Below are 13,180 nucleotides of genomic sequence, written 5' to 3' on the forward strand. Positions count from 1 at the left end.
GCTATTTATTCCACCATGTGCTGTGTCAGTTAATCTTTTTATTATTATTATTATTATTATTATTATTTTTAAATTGGAATATAAAGGCTTTAATAAACCTCTGCAGAAGAAAAAAAAAAGTGGAAAAGAATGAAGGTTGAAAAAGTAGGGTTGTGGTGATAAGGATGGGGAAGAGATATCACAAATCCAATAGGTCTCAAGACTAAGTTAATGGCTAGTCACAATTTTTAATTGCAATGCTAATGCTGAATACTGCTGTGGGAAATGAGGTAAAGTAGTAGAAATGGAAATCGTTGTAACTGAGGTTGCCACTGAATTAAAAAAAATAGATAAAGTTGTCTTGGGGATGTCTGGAAAAAAAAAGGCACTTCAAGTCATGGATCTGGTGGTAAGGATTTGGGATTTCCTTTATTGGAAACTATAAAGACAAAGGTGGAGGAATAGAGTTGTAGAGGGCAGGAGATAAATATTTTACTGGTGATAAGTGAATAGCTGTTAGGATTGCAGAAAGGTAACTTGGACTGATTCTTAGAACTGGAAGCTCTGAAGAAACAGACAAAAAAAAAAAAGTGAAATGTAATAATGAACAGGTCTAGAGAAAACAGATTATGCTAGACTAAAATGACGTCTTTCTTTCATAAGATAATTGGTTTTGAACCAGGGGGATCTTAGAAGATCTAATCAATCTGGATCATTACAACTCCCATTTTAATAAAGCAAACAATATTTCTATATGGAGAATTGCTAGTAAAAAATGAGCTAAGCATAAAAAGCTTTAAGTGAGTGAAAAATGAGCTAACAGGAAGAAAAGAAATTGATAATGCAAATGGGAAGTCTTAAGGTAGACATTAGGAGTGAAAGCATTAAATAATCATTTTCAAAATTCAGTTCATTTGATATTATAATTAATGAAATTCACTCAAAAAATAGGAGTGTCCTAATGAATTGTGTTGATGATTTGGAAATGGCAGGTATTGCTAATATGGACTAGTAAAAGGATGTTATTCAGAGACAGTTATTTGACGTTAAGATTTATATAATGTAAATTGAATAGCATGCAGTATTATAAAGTACAAATGACTTTAATTATTAGGGACTAATAAATGAAATGAAATCAAACAAATAAAGCCCTTGTAATAATCTTAGGGCTTATCAATGGTGTGCCAATGGGAAGGAAGTGTATCTGAGTGCATTCATCAATCACAGCATAATTTGTGTGCTACCATTGTAATGTGGCAGTGAAAAAAAGCTAATGAAAGACTGGGATGTGTCAGGGGAGACGTTTCCAGTGGAGGGGGGGAGAATATTAATGCCACTGTAGCAGGCTTGGATGAGACCTCATCTGGAATATTGTGTTCAATTCCTCATTCATAGTCAGGAGAGATGAATTTGAAAAAGTGCAAAAGACAGGCTCTTATGATTCTTAGGGGAAGGAAGAGTCTATTTCATGAAAGGACACTGAAAGAGCTTAGACTTTTAGCAGAACAAAAGCAGAGAAGGGATAAGATGCTGTCTTTAAATGCATCAGGATGGTAAAGCCAGAGACAGGAAGGAACTATTTAAGTGTAAGAATAGTGTTGGCTCAGGAACAAGTGGGAACAAACTGTCCAGGAATAAATTTAGGCTGGAAAGGAAATGAGAGCAAAATACTGTTTTTTTTTTTTTTTTTTTTTTTTTTTTTTTTTTTTCCAGAAAGGCAATTTTAGGAAATGTATTATACTGTATAACATTATCTTATATTCTAGCTTATTGTATGATATGGTTACCTGCTCTGAGGATGTTATAGGAATTCTGTCTGTTCCAGTTCCCTGTTCATCTGTTACTTTCTATGAATGCGTGAATGCCTGCATGTATAAATATTTAATTTGCAGTAAAACTGTAGCTCACTTGGGATTATTTAAACACAGATGCAAAAGGCCACCTCTATGTATTTATACAATTAGTTGAAGTCCAGGGTTTTGAAGAATAAATATACCTACCTCCCTGAAAAAAATAAATTGTACTTTAGGAAAAATATTTCAGTACATCATACTTTTAATATTTAGATAAAATTGTGGGTGGAGCTGTTCACACTCTGTTCCCATGCTCAAACCAATTTTGCTGGCTTGGCCAAAACACATAAAAAGAGATTAAAATTGATGGAAATGATGCAATACACTGATAAAAAGCAAGGTTAGTACCATAATCTGATTTTGTTCTACAAAGAAAAGAAAAAGACTCAGTCTCTGATTTGCTGTTTTTTTTTTATTTGTTTGTTTGTTTGTTTGTTTTTTTGTGTTTTTCCTTCTCCATAGGAGAAACTTTTCATGAGGAAATGGATTTAAGGGGAAGATGGCAGAGAAGTCTTTTATTTCAGCCTAGAAATGATGCAGCCTGCATAGAAGGTAGTGTGGGAGTGCAGATGGTCATTTTGGGGGAGAAATGGCCAAAAGAACTGTGCAATGGTATGGAACCATAGTATGGCATTGAAACAGGGAGTTAGTGATTTACAGGAATTTAAATGACAAGAGGGAAAACTTAGCAGTTATAGCAGAAAACTAACTGATGGAGGAAAAACATGTGGAGAGCCTTCAGAGGATCAGAAGATGGTGTTGTATGTGCTATATGGAAAGGACTGAGGTGGGCGTGAAGTGTTGAGGGAAGTCATTCATGCTTCCGGTGAAAATGGAGTGGAGAAGTTCACAGGAATAGGTGTCCAGGGATGGGGTCAGCTAGTGGTGTTCTGCTACATCACAGGAATCAAAATTTTGAGAAAATGTTCCAGAAAGGATGGCTGAATTTGCCGTCCCCTTTAAGATAGGAATCTTCTGTGATGCTATAACTGTTTACAGATTGTACTGTGCTCTGAACATGCATGTTACATAGAGCATCCCCTGGAGGGTTTAGCATCAAACAGTTGCACAGTCTACCACCTGGCGAGCTGACCTGTTTTTCCTGACTGATGCCACTCAGACACAGCAGAAACACAGATCAGTGTTTGCATTCTTCTTCCTCTGCCCTTGAATTACCTTCTAGTCTCCTGCTATTTGTTCATGTCTGCTTTCCTCACTGTTTTGTTCTAGTCATCTTTGAGAAGCATTGTATTAATTGGTTCTTTCAAAATGGTCATATCTCAGCTTACAGTGCATTTTTAACAGGAACAGTTTACTTCACTATTAGTTTTCAATGTCATTAGCTTTTACCATTTACAGTGAAACACGTAAGTCTTTGTGTCCATAAAATACAGCTGAAATTTACCTTCTCTGAGATAGTGAAATTTTTCTGGGTATCTTGTTTCAACGTTGTTTATGATTGCTCTCTGACTGCTAGAATTACTATCAGTAGTGGTTGGAAAAGCCACAATTATGGTTCTTAGAAGAAAAGAGTTAGGACAGATCATGGTGTTTTATTCTTTCCAAGTGAAATTCAGGTCTACTTACCATTTGCTAAAAAATTATTGCACAGATATGAATAGACACTTTCTCTATACCTTTTATGACAACCAGACATAAACATCTCAAAGAGCTCCACAACCAAGCCTTGGTTTTACATTTTATGTTCACTGGATTTGAAAATCTGTATCAGTGAGAAGAGGGGATGGGAAGTGACTAGTCACTTCAGTATGCATTCAGCCAGAATTTTCACCATGTGCCAGCCTGCTCATGGTTTATATTAACATCATCATTTTGTACTTGTAGTTTTATTGAGGGTCCAAAATATGATTCTGCCAGTATGACCCAAGTCATATTTTGCAAGTTTGTTTAAGAATCGCATACTAATATATATATATATATATATATATATATATATATATTTGGTTTATCTGTATCTTGTTTGCTTTTAATATATCTAGCAGGTTGCCTTATCAAAACTATTGGTCCTATATGCTTTTCTTTCTCAGAAAACTCATGATTGGAAATGAAAATAAACCTCAAACTACAACTTGAACTTGAACCAGTGTGGTAGTTTTCTTGTATAGGTCTGCCAATAATTTATATTAGCAGTAGGAAAGCTGTGACCTTCAATGAGATGGCAATTGAGAAATTTCTAAGGAGTGCCCTTTCGTTACTGAATTAACTAAATATTTCACTGCTGCTGAACTACAAGGCTGATCTACTTTAAGGACTGACTATAAGTATCTACTATAAGTAATGTAAGGACCAAGTACATAGTAGTGGGTACCAGTTTTCAGATGATTTTGAAGCTAAAGGTAGCTTATTTATGGAATTGCAAGTTTTCCTCTACTTTCTTTGCTCATAAACAAAGAGATTATTCAGGCGTGTGTGGCAGACAGATTGTGATGGTTCTCTGACATTGGTTTAAATTGAATCTCTGAATGGAGAGGTTATAACCTGTGTTATACATGAAATCTGTCTAGGCGATCTACTCCTCTCTGTGGCAGCTAATGTCCAACGGAAGTAAGAAAAAGTCCCCATTTCTCATTGCCTCACCAGATTCTTCAAATCAAGTTGCTGAATTTTCTCTCATCCAGTGTTCTCTCATCCAAGCTTTTTCTTAGCCTTATTTCAGTTTTAAATGCAAAGGCATTGACAGAGCAGGGGAAATTGTCATGGCAGTAGCTGAATGCAATATGAAAATAACTTGAGAGATTGTGCTGAAGCAATGTATTTATAGACCAGATATTTGGCTCTTCTCACAGAGGCTTTTATTTATTCTCTGCAATGTTCTAACGATTATAATATAGAAAAAAATAGAATAATTATGAATCTGGATAAGTTTGTACTTAACTAATTTAACCACAGATACTCTCCTTGATTTTCTGTTCTTTTCTTATTTAATTCTTACAAAGAGTAGTTAATATACATTTGTACAATACATTGGGGACCCATTACCTTGACAAAATTCATCAGTTTTAAATTAACCTGAAAGTAGAATTCCGCATGGGAAAACTAATATATTGTTAATGTCACTGAAAGTTGTAAAGCACTCAGAAAAACAAACAAACAAAAAAAATCACATGAAACATCATGCTGATTCAAGTAGTTTTATTTTCCCTTCTTGTTTATGAGTCAGAGCCCCCATTGCTGTTTGCTTTAAGTTTGTTCCTGGGCTTTGTCACAAAGCTGCCCAAACAAGTTATAGGACAATGCTTGCTGAAAGAATCTTTTTCACCCTGATTTATTAGAAAACCTGCTTTGTGTAGAGAAATAGGGAACTGCATTCCTCTTTGAATGGCAAACCTGAGCATTTTGTTGGTTTTATCAGTAGAGAAAACCAAATAAAATTTTACACATCCAATTTTTACTACAGCACTTAAATCAAGCTCCCTACTGCCCAAGGTGGGATTTATTTCAGCTACTTCTTGATTTCTACACATTGGATGTTTGGAATGTAACCAATACACAACCTTTGCTTCCGTATGGTGCTGAAGAGAAATAAGCACTTTAAGTACAGTTCATGTGACCTAATTTAGAGATCTAGTATTTTGTTTACTTTTGGCTGGGATGAATCAGAATGTACATTTCATTGGATGATTGGAGAATATTCCCTAAACAGACTCAATTTACTTTAGGCAATTCCTCAGGCCTAAGTGTTTGCTCTGCAACTGACTATTTAGAATAATTTTTAGGAGGAAAAAAAAAAAAAAAGGCAAGAGTTGGGGGAGAGGAAAGTATTAATATTGGGTGATTACACATAAATAATCAGGAATATTAATCGCCCAAGGAAATTGTGGATACCCCATCCCTGGAAGTATTCATGGCCAAGTTGGATGGGTTTTGAGCAACCTGGTCTAGTAGAAGGGGAATTGGAATTAGATCATCTTTAATGTCCGTTCCAACCCAAGCCATTCTATGACTCTATGAATGTACATCAGGTGTGTAAAGTATGTATTTGACAGTCAGGTGTGGTGGTTTTACTCAGGTGGGCGGCCGAGCTCCACCACAACCGCTCTCTCACTCCCCCTCCTCAAAGAGGAACGGGGAGAAAATACGATGAAAAGGGCTCAAGGGTTGAGATAAGGATGAGGAGATCGCACAGTAATTATCGTGACGGGCAAAACAGACTCAGCGTAGGGAGATAGTAAGATTTATTACCTATTATTAACAAGCTAGAGAAGTGAGAAACAAAGGACAGAAACCAAAAGCACCTTCCTCCCCATCCACCCTCTTCCACCTCCTCCCCCTGAGCGGCGCAGGGGAATGGGGGTTATGGTCAGTCTATAGCGCTTCGCCGCCGCCGCTCCTTCTTGGTCACTCTCGTCCCCTGTGCTGTGGGGTCCCTCCCACGGGATGCAGTCCTTGCTGAACTGATCCAGCGTGGGCTTCCCACAGGCAGCAGCTCTTCAAGAACTGCTCCAGATATAAGTCTGTACCATGGGGTCCATCCCTCAGGAGCAAACTGCTCCAACATGGGTCCCCCACGGGCAGCAGCTCCTGCCAGGTCACCTGCTCCTGCGTGGTCTTCTCTCCACGGGCTACAGGTCCGGCCCGGAATCTGCTCTGGCAGGGGTCTTCCACAGGCCGCAGCCTCCGGCAGGTCCACCTGCTCCACCATGGTCTCCTCCATGGGCTGCAGCGTGGAACCCTGCTCCACTGTGGTACTCCATGGGCTGCAGGGGGACAGCCTGCTTCACCATGGTCCTCACCACAGGCCGCAGGGGACTTCTGCTCCGGTGCCTGGAGCACCTCTCCCCCTCCTTCTTCACTGACCTTGGTGCCTGCAAGGTTGTTCCTCACTCCTCTCACTCTCCCAGCTGCTGTGTGGTGCAGCATTTTTTTTCCCTGTCTTAGATATGCTCTCACAGAGGCGCAAAACAACATCACTTATTGGCTCAGCTCTGGTCAGCAGTGGGGCCCTTACCAAACATGGGGCAGCTTCTAGATCCTTCTCACAGAAGTCACCCCTATGGCCCCCTGATACCAAAACCTTGCCATGTAAACCCACTACATCAGGTGTCATCAAGTACTTAACTGATTTTAGCAACATCCAATTAGATCTACCAGTCAAGACTACTGAAATGATGCCCAGCCAGCAGAACATCTGGGCACAAGTAGAACATATCTGGAGTGAGTAATGGTAGTTACAACAAGGAGTACATTGAAAAGAAAGATTCACCAGTACGAGAAGTACATCAAGGCCCTGGAACATGTCCAGAGAAGGGCTACGAAGCTGGTGAAGGGCCTGGAACACAAGTCCTGTGAGGAGCGGCTGAGGGAACTGGGGTTGTTTAGTCTGGAGAAGAGGAGGCTCAGGGGAGACCTCATTGCTCTCTCCAACTACCTGAAAGGACTAGGTGTGGGGAGCTGGGGGTCGGCCTCTTCTCACAGGTAACTAGCGATAGGACTAGAGGGAATGGCCTCAAGTTGCACCAGGGGAGGTTTAGGTTGGAAATTAGGAGACATTTCTTCTCAGAAAGAGCAGTCAGGCATTGGAACAGGTTTCCCAGGGAGGTGTTGGAGTTACCATCCCTGAGGGTGTTCAAGGAAAGGTTGGACCTGGTGCTTAGGGACATAGTTTAGTGAGTGACATTGGTGGTAGGGCGATGGTTGGACCAGATGATCTTGGAAGTCTTTTCCAACCTTAATGATTCTATGATTCTGTGATTCTAACTACAGACACAGGCACCAGACAGCCACCCACTACCAGCAACAGCGTCCTTCCTAGTGCTCACAAGAAGCAGGCCAAAAGGCACATGAAGTATTGGAAATCATAATGCAACATTGGAAGGAAGCAAAGAAATCCAAGGGAACCAATAATATTCTGGCTGTACCAAGTAATTTGAGAGGTAAAAATTCTCAAATGAATTTAGAGACTGGGCTGTGGTATATGCTGAAAAGAAAGGTTAGAAGTGAGTACCTGGCTCCAGTATCCCTCCCTGTGTTACCAGGGGGAAGCTTCCTTCTCAGCTCCAAACATGATGATCAGTGTAATCCCTAGCACATGCACAAAAACAAGGCACACCACATAAACAGGCTAGAGGTGTTTCAGTACCACTAGTGATTTAAACATTGCAAGCAGCAGAAGGTGCATGAAATAAGCCAGAGAGAAAAAAACATACACCTGTATCTTTCTTTCATTTTCACCATGCATGGGTTTGCTTTTCTTTGGGATGATGATTTCAATCTTAAAATCACAGGGTCTCTGGCCGAAAATTCATCAGAAAATACAAAATTTCTCTCTCTGAAGAGTTTATTCTGTTTTTGTTCTGTGGATCAGGATGTGCACTGGTTGAATTCAGAAAATTCAGAACAGCGACTAAATAGCTTAGTCCACACTGTCTTGAGCATTTAGTACTTGGTTTGTTAGCAGCTCTCCAATGAGACTCCCTAGTGTCCAGAAACATGGGCCTGTGGTGGCAACAGTGCTGGGAGCAGGCTGCATGTACCCCAGAGAAAACTGTATCCATCAGGTACTATCAAGAGCATGTCAGTGGCGCTCAGTGTAGGAAAAAAGTGTTACAATCCTTACAACATACAGGGGAATGTTTCTGTATACTCACAAACCTATATTCTTTGTAATAAAAACCAGGCAGACTTACCAAGGAGGTGAAAAATACCACCAAGGCTGAAGTGAAACTTGTAATAAATAATAAAAATTATATTTTAGCTTTTTCACTCTGTGGTGTTATTTTAACAGGGGTCATATCTTTGGAGATTTTCAAAAGGTTATTTAAGGGGTTAAGATAATTACTCTGTCCTTTAATTTATGTTATTGTTTTACTGGTTCCTAGGTGTTTCATATATACTCACAGGATAGAAAATAGAAATGTTACCAGTATGTCAGCATCCTTGGAAATGACACCCAGATAAGACTGCTGATCTGACCTAACAGTTCTCAGTTAACAGGAGAGAAAGGTTTCTATTTTCCCTCCACCCATCTCTGCTCCATTTTTGCACTCCCTCCCTGTGAGTATCTGGGTTCTGATGCTTTTGTTTCCTCAGTGAATAAATGTAACTCACAAACCCATCAGAAATGTTTTTCCCCCCTGCTCCCCGTTTCCCTCCCTTCCCCAGAAAGAATTGAGTCACACAATGGGACTCATTTCCGAAGCAACCTTATAGATGCTTGGGCCAAAGAGCATGGTATTGAGTGGGTATATCACATCCCCTATCATGCACCAGCCTCTGGGAAAGTTGAGCAATACAATGGATTGTTAGAGACTACACTGAAAGCAATGGGTGCTGGGACATTCAAACATTGGGATACACATTTGGCAAAACCCACATGGTTAGTCAACACTAGGGGATCTGCCAACCGAGCTAGACCTGCCCAATCAAACCTGTTACGTATTGTAGAAGGGGATAAAGTTCCTGTAGTGCACACAAATAACATGCTGGGGAAGACAGTTTGGGCTATTCCTGCCTCAGGCAAAGGAAAACTCATCTGTGGGATTGCTTTTGCTCAAGGACCTGGGTGCACTTGGTGAGTAATACAAAGGAATGGGGCTGTCCAATGTGTACCTCAAGGGATTTAATGTTGGGTGAGAATTGCCCATGAGTTGAATTGTATTATGTTAATTATTATATAATACTGTATGTAATCACTACTGTGATTGCTATATGCCAATGGCCTATTAATAGTGTCAGAATAACAGTCACGCAGATAATGATGAATGAATTTTGATAGAATTGGACAAACACAGCAGTGTGATGGAACCAGGCTTCAGCATGCGATGATCCAACATCACACACCATCTCTTCTGACCTGAAAGACTGTTGTGACAGATGGGGCAAAAGTCAGTCACAGACTAAACAAAATCAGTGGACATTTTATACACATATATGAAGGTGGTGATTAATTGGAATGTATTGGAAAGTGTGGGACCCAAGCAAGACATAAATGGTATGCAATAAAGGGTGGACATTGTCTTGGTTTCAGCTATGATAAAGTTTATTTTCCTCCTAGTATCTGGTATGGTGCTGTGTTTTGGATTTAGGATGAGAATAATGTTGAAAACACACTGATGTTTCAATTGTTGCAGAGCAGTGCTTACACTAAGCCAAGGCCTTTTCAGCTTCTCACACTGCCCTTCCAGCGGGCAGGCTGGGAGTGCAGCAGGAGCTGGGAGGAGACAGAACCAGGACAGCTGACCCCAACTGGCCAAATGGATGTTGCATACCAACCACATGGCATCATGCTGAACAATTAGTATGGGGTGGCTGGCTGGGGTAGGGGGACCGCTGCTCGGGGATGGACTGGGCATGGGTCAGCAGGTGGTGAGCAACTGCATTGTGTATCACTTGTTTTGTACACATTATTAATAATAGTACTGTTATCATTATTATAATTATTTACCATTCTTTTCTGTCCTAATAATCTCTCTTTATCTCAAGCCACAAGCTTTCATTTTTTTTTCCAATTCTCTTCCCCATTCCTTGGGAGGGGAGGGGAAGGGGGCAAACTGCTGTGTGGTGCTTAGCTGCTGTCAAGGTTAAACCACAATACCACCCCTCCCTCCCCCTCCCCCCCCCCTTTTTTTTTTTTTCTCCTTTTTCTGCTGGATTAGGGGATAGAAGTTGCTTGCTGACACACAGGATGAGCTGAGGACTCAGGAGTGGCCTTTCAGAGGCAACAAGCTATTAGGCTGATTCAATCTGTCTTGTCTAACTGCACCCTGTATCAGACCAAGCACCACATGGTAAAACAAACTTCTGCACCAAGAAAAAGCTAAATCGAACCTTTTCTATGGCGTATCTTTGCCTCAATCCGTCTTTGTTCCTGTGATGCTAGCAAAGAGCTCTGTGTGATCTATGGCTGAGACTCTGACTTCTGTTTCCACAATCCAATTGTGATGCTGCAGAGCAAAGAATAACTCTCACAGGCTTTCAACCCTGGCAAATATTTACAGCATGGATTGGTAATTCTGCTGCTTTTAGCTCTTTATGCCTGTTATACTGAGGCCAAAATTTTGAAATCCAGCACAAATGTTAGGATTCCAAATGGGCACAAGTCTGGCTCAGAGAAGTAGAGTGCCCATTATATATATATGAAGGTATTAGTAGATACATGCAATTATATTTTCTCCAGCCAGACTGGGCTGGGAGAAGAAGGTCAGAAAGGAATATGAAGGGTGAGGCAAGCATGACTGCATTTCATTAATGTGCAGGTGAGCTCGAAGCCAATGAAACCTGAAGGCGGACACCATTGCTGAAAAATTGATCTCGGGCATATCAAAGTCACCTACCAAAAAGGAGATGACAGAAGTGAAAGCATTTTCCTAAATGCTCTAAATGCTCAATAAAATCTACAGCAGTAGTTTGAGTGTTGAAAGAAATACATAAAAGAGTAAGGAATATTTTGTGCATGGGAAGGGGCTTGATGAACCCAGCTATAGCAAGTGAGCGGATATGGGAACATATTACTCATGCATACAGCACTCACATCTGTGAGTGACCATGAGACAGAGGGTCACAAAGACTAAAGAAGGATTTGAATTTCATGAGTTAACCTACGTTCTGGAATTCTTACCGAACACAAATTTTATTTGGTGAATACCCTGATGAAACTAGTTTGCTGGTAGAAGGCAGTGACAGTTAATGACTGGCTCTAATCTCATGGATGTATTTACTCAGAAGTGTATTACCGGGATTTACCATTTTGAGAATTGTGTCAACTCAGAAAAACACTCACAGAGCTGTGAGATGGCCAAAAAAGCAATTCAGAGAATGAAAACTGTGCTAAATGGACAATCATGGTCTATATACAATATTGTGGCAGTTTAGAAATGTATAATTATATGGATGGTCTTTCCCAGAATAGATGATTTATTTTTGCAAGTAAATTTGAACATATAGTTGATGTTTGACCTTACCAAAAAGAACAGCAGAATATTTATAGCTGGCGTTTCAGTGATAGTTACCTAAAGGAAGGCTTCTGCACTTGAAAGTGGATGTACTACTTACTGGCAAATATAATTGTAGTGTCACAAGGTGTGCAACACTAACGAATGTTACAATGTGTGCGGCCAGGAAATTCAAAAGTCAAGGTTGTAGGAAACACATCTAAGCAATCATACCCTTAAAACATTTATAACCCAGTCATACAGTTGCTTTCTATAATTTCTGGAAAATCAAGGCATTTTACCTTAGGGAGTATTTTGGGTTAACCCCAGCAGACAGCTCAGCACCACACAGCTGCTCATTCACTCACCCCCAGTGGGATGGAGGACAGAATCAGAAGTGTAAAAGTGAGAAAACTTGTCAGTTGAGATAAGGACAGGTAAAGCATAAGCTGTGCATGCAAGCAGAGCAAACCAAGAAATTAACTCACTATTTCCCATCAGCAGGCAGGTGTTCAGCCACCTCCAGAAAAGCAGGGCTTATCGTGTGTAATGGTTCCTTGGGAAGGCAAATACCATCACTCCAAATGTCCTTCCCTTCGTACTCCTCTACCCTAGCTATTATTGCTGAGCATGTGTGGTGGTTTTACCGTGCTAGGCAGCTGAACACCACAACCGCTCTCTCACTCCCCCTCCTTAGATGAGGAGGGGAAGAAGTAAAGGAAAGAACAACTCATGGGTTGACATAAGGATGATTTAATTAAAGGAAAAAAGAAATAATTATTAAGGAAAGATTATTATTAATTAAACAATTTAACTAAACAATTTAACTAAATTAAATTTTAACTAAAGGGGAAAAAAAAAGGAAAGGGGAAAAGGGAGGAGGAAAGGGAAAACTAAACAAAACAAGGAAAGGCTATGTGGAAGTGCAGAGGAAAGAAATTACTCTCTACTTCCCACAAATGAGCGATGCTTGACCACGTCCTTGAAGCAGGGCCTCAACGCACGTAGCCGGTGTTCGGGAGGAGGACAGACATTTTCACAACGAGAGCCCACCCCTCCCCTCTTCCTCCTTTTTCCACCTTTTATTGCTGAGTGTGACATCATATGGTATGGAATATCCCTTTGGTTGGTTTAGGTCAGCTGCCCTGGTGATGTTTCTTTTCTCACATTTTTGCCCACCCCTAGGGGGGTTAGAGAGAGTCCTGATGCTGTGCCAGCACTGCTCAGCAGCAGACACAACACTGGTGTGATACCACTGCTGGTCTAGCTACAAGTGCAGAGCACATCACTGTATGGGCTGCTGCAGGGAAAGTTAACATCCCAGCCCGACCCAGTTCAGCATGATGCCATATGGTGTGGGACATCCTTTTGGTCAGTCTGGGTCAGTTCCTAGCTGTGTCCCCTCTCAGCTCCTTGTGCACCCCCAGGTACCTCACTGGCAGGGTAGCATCGGGGGCT

The sequence above is a fragment of the Cygnus olor genome, chromosome 1, assembly GCF_009769625.2.
Source record: "Cygnus olor isolate bCygOlo1 chromosome 1, bCygOlo1.pri.v2, whole genome shotgun sequence".
NCBI lineage: Eukaryota > Metazoa > Chordata > Aves > Anseriformes > Anatidae > Cygnus > Cygnus olor.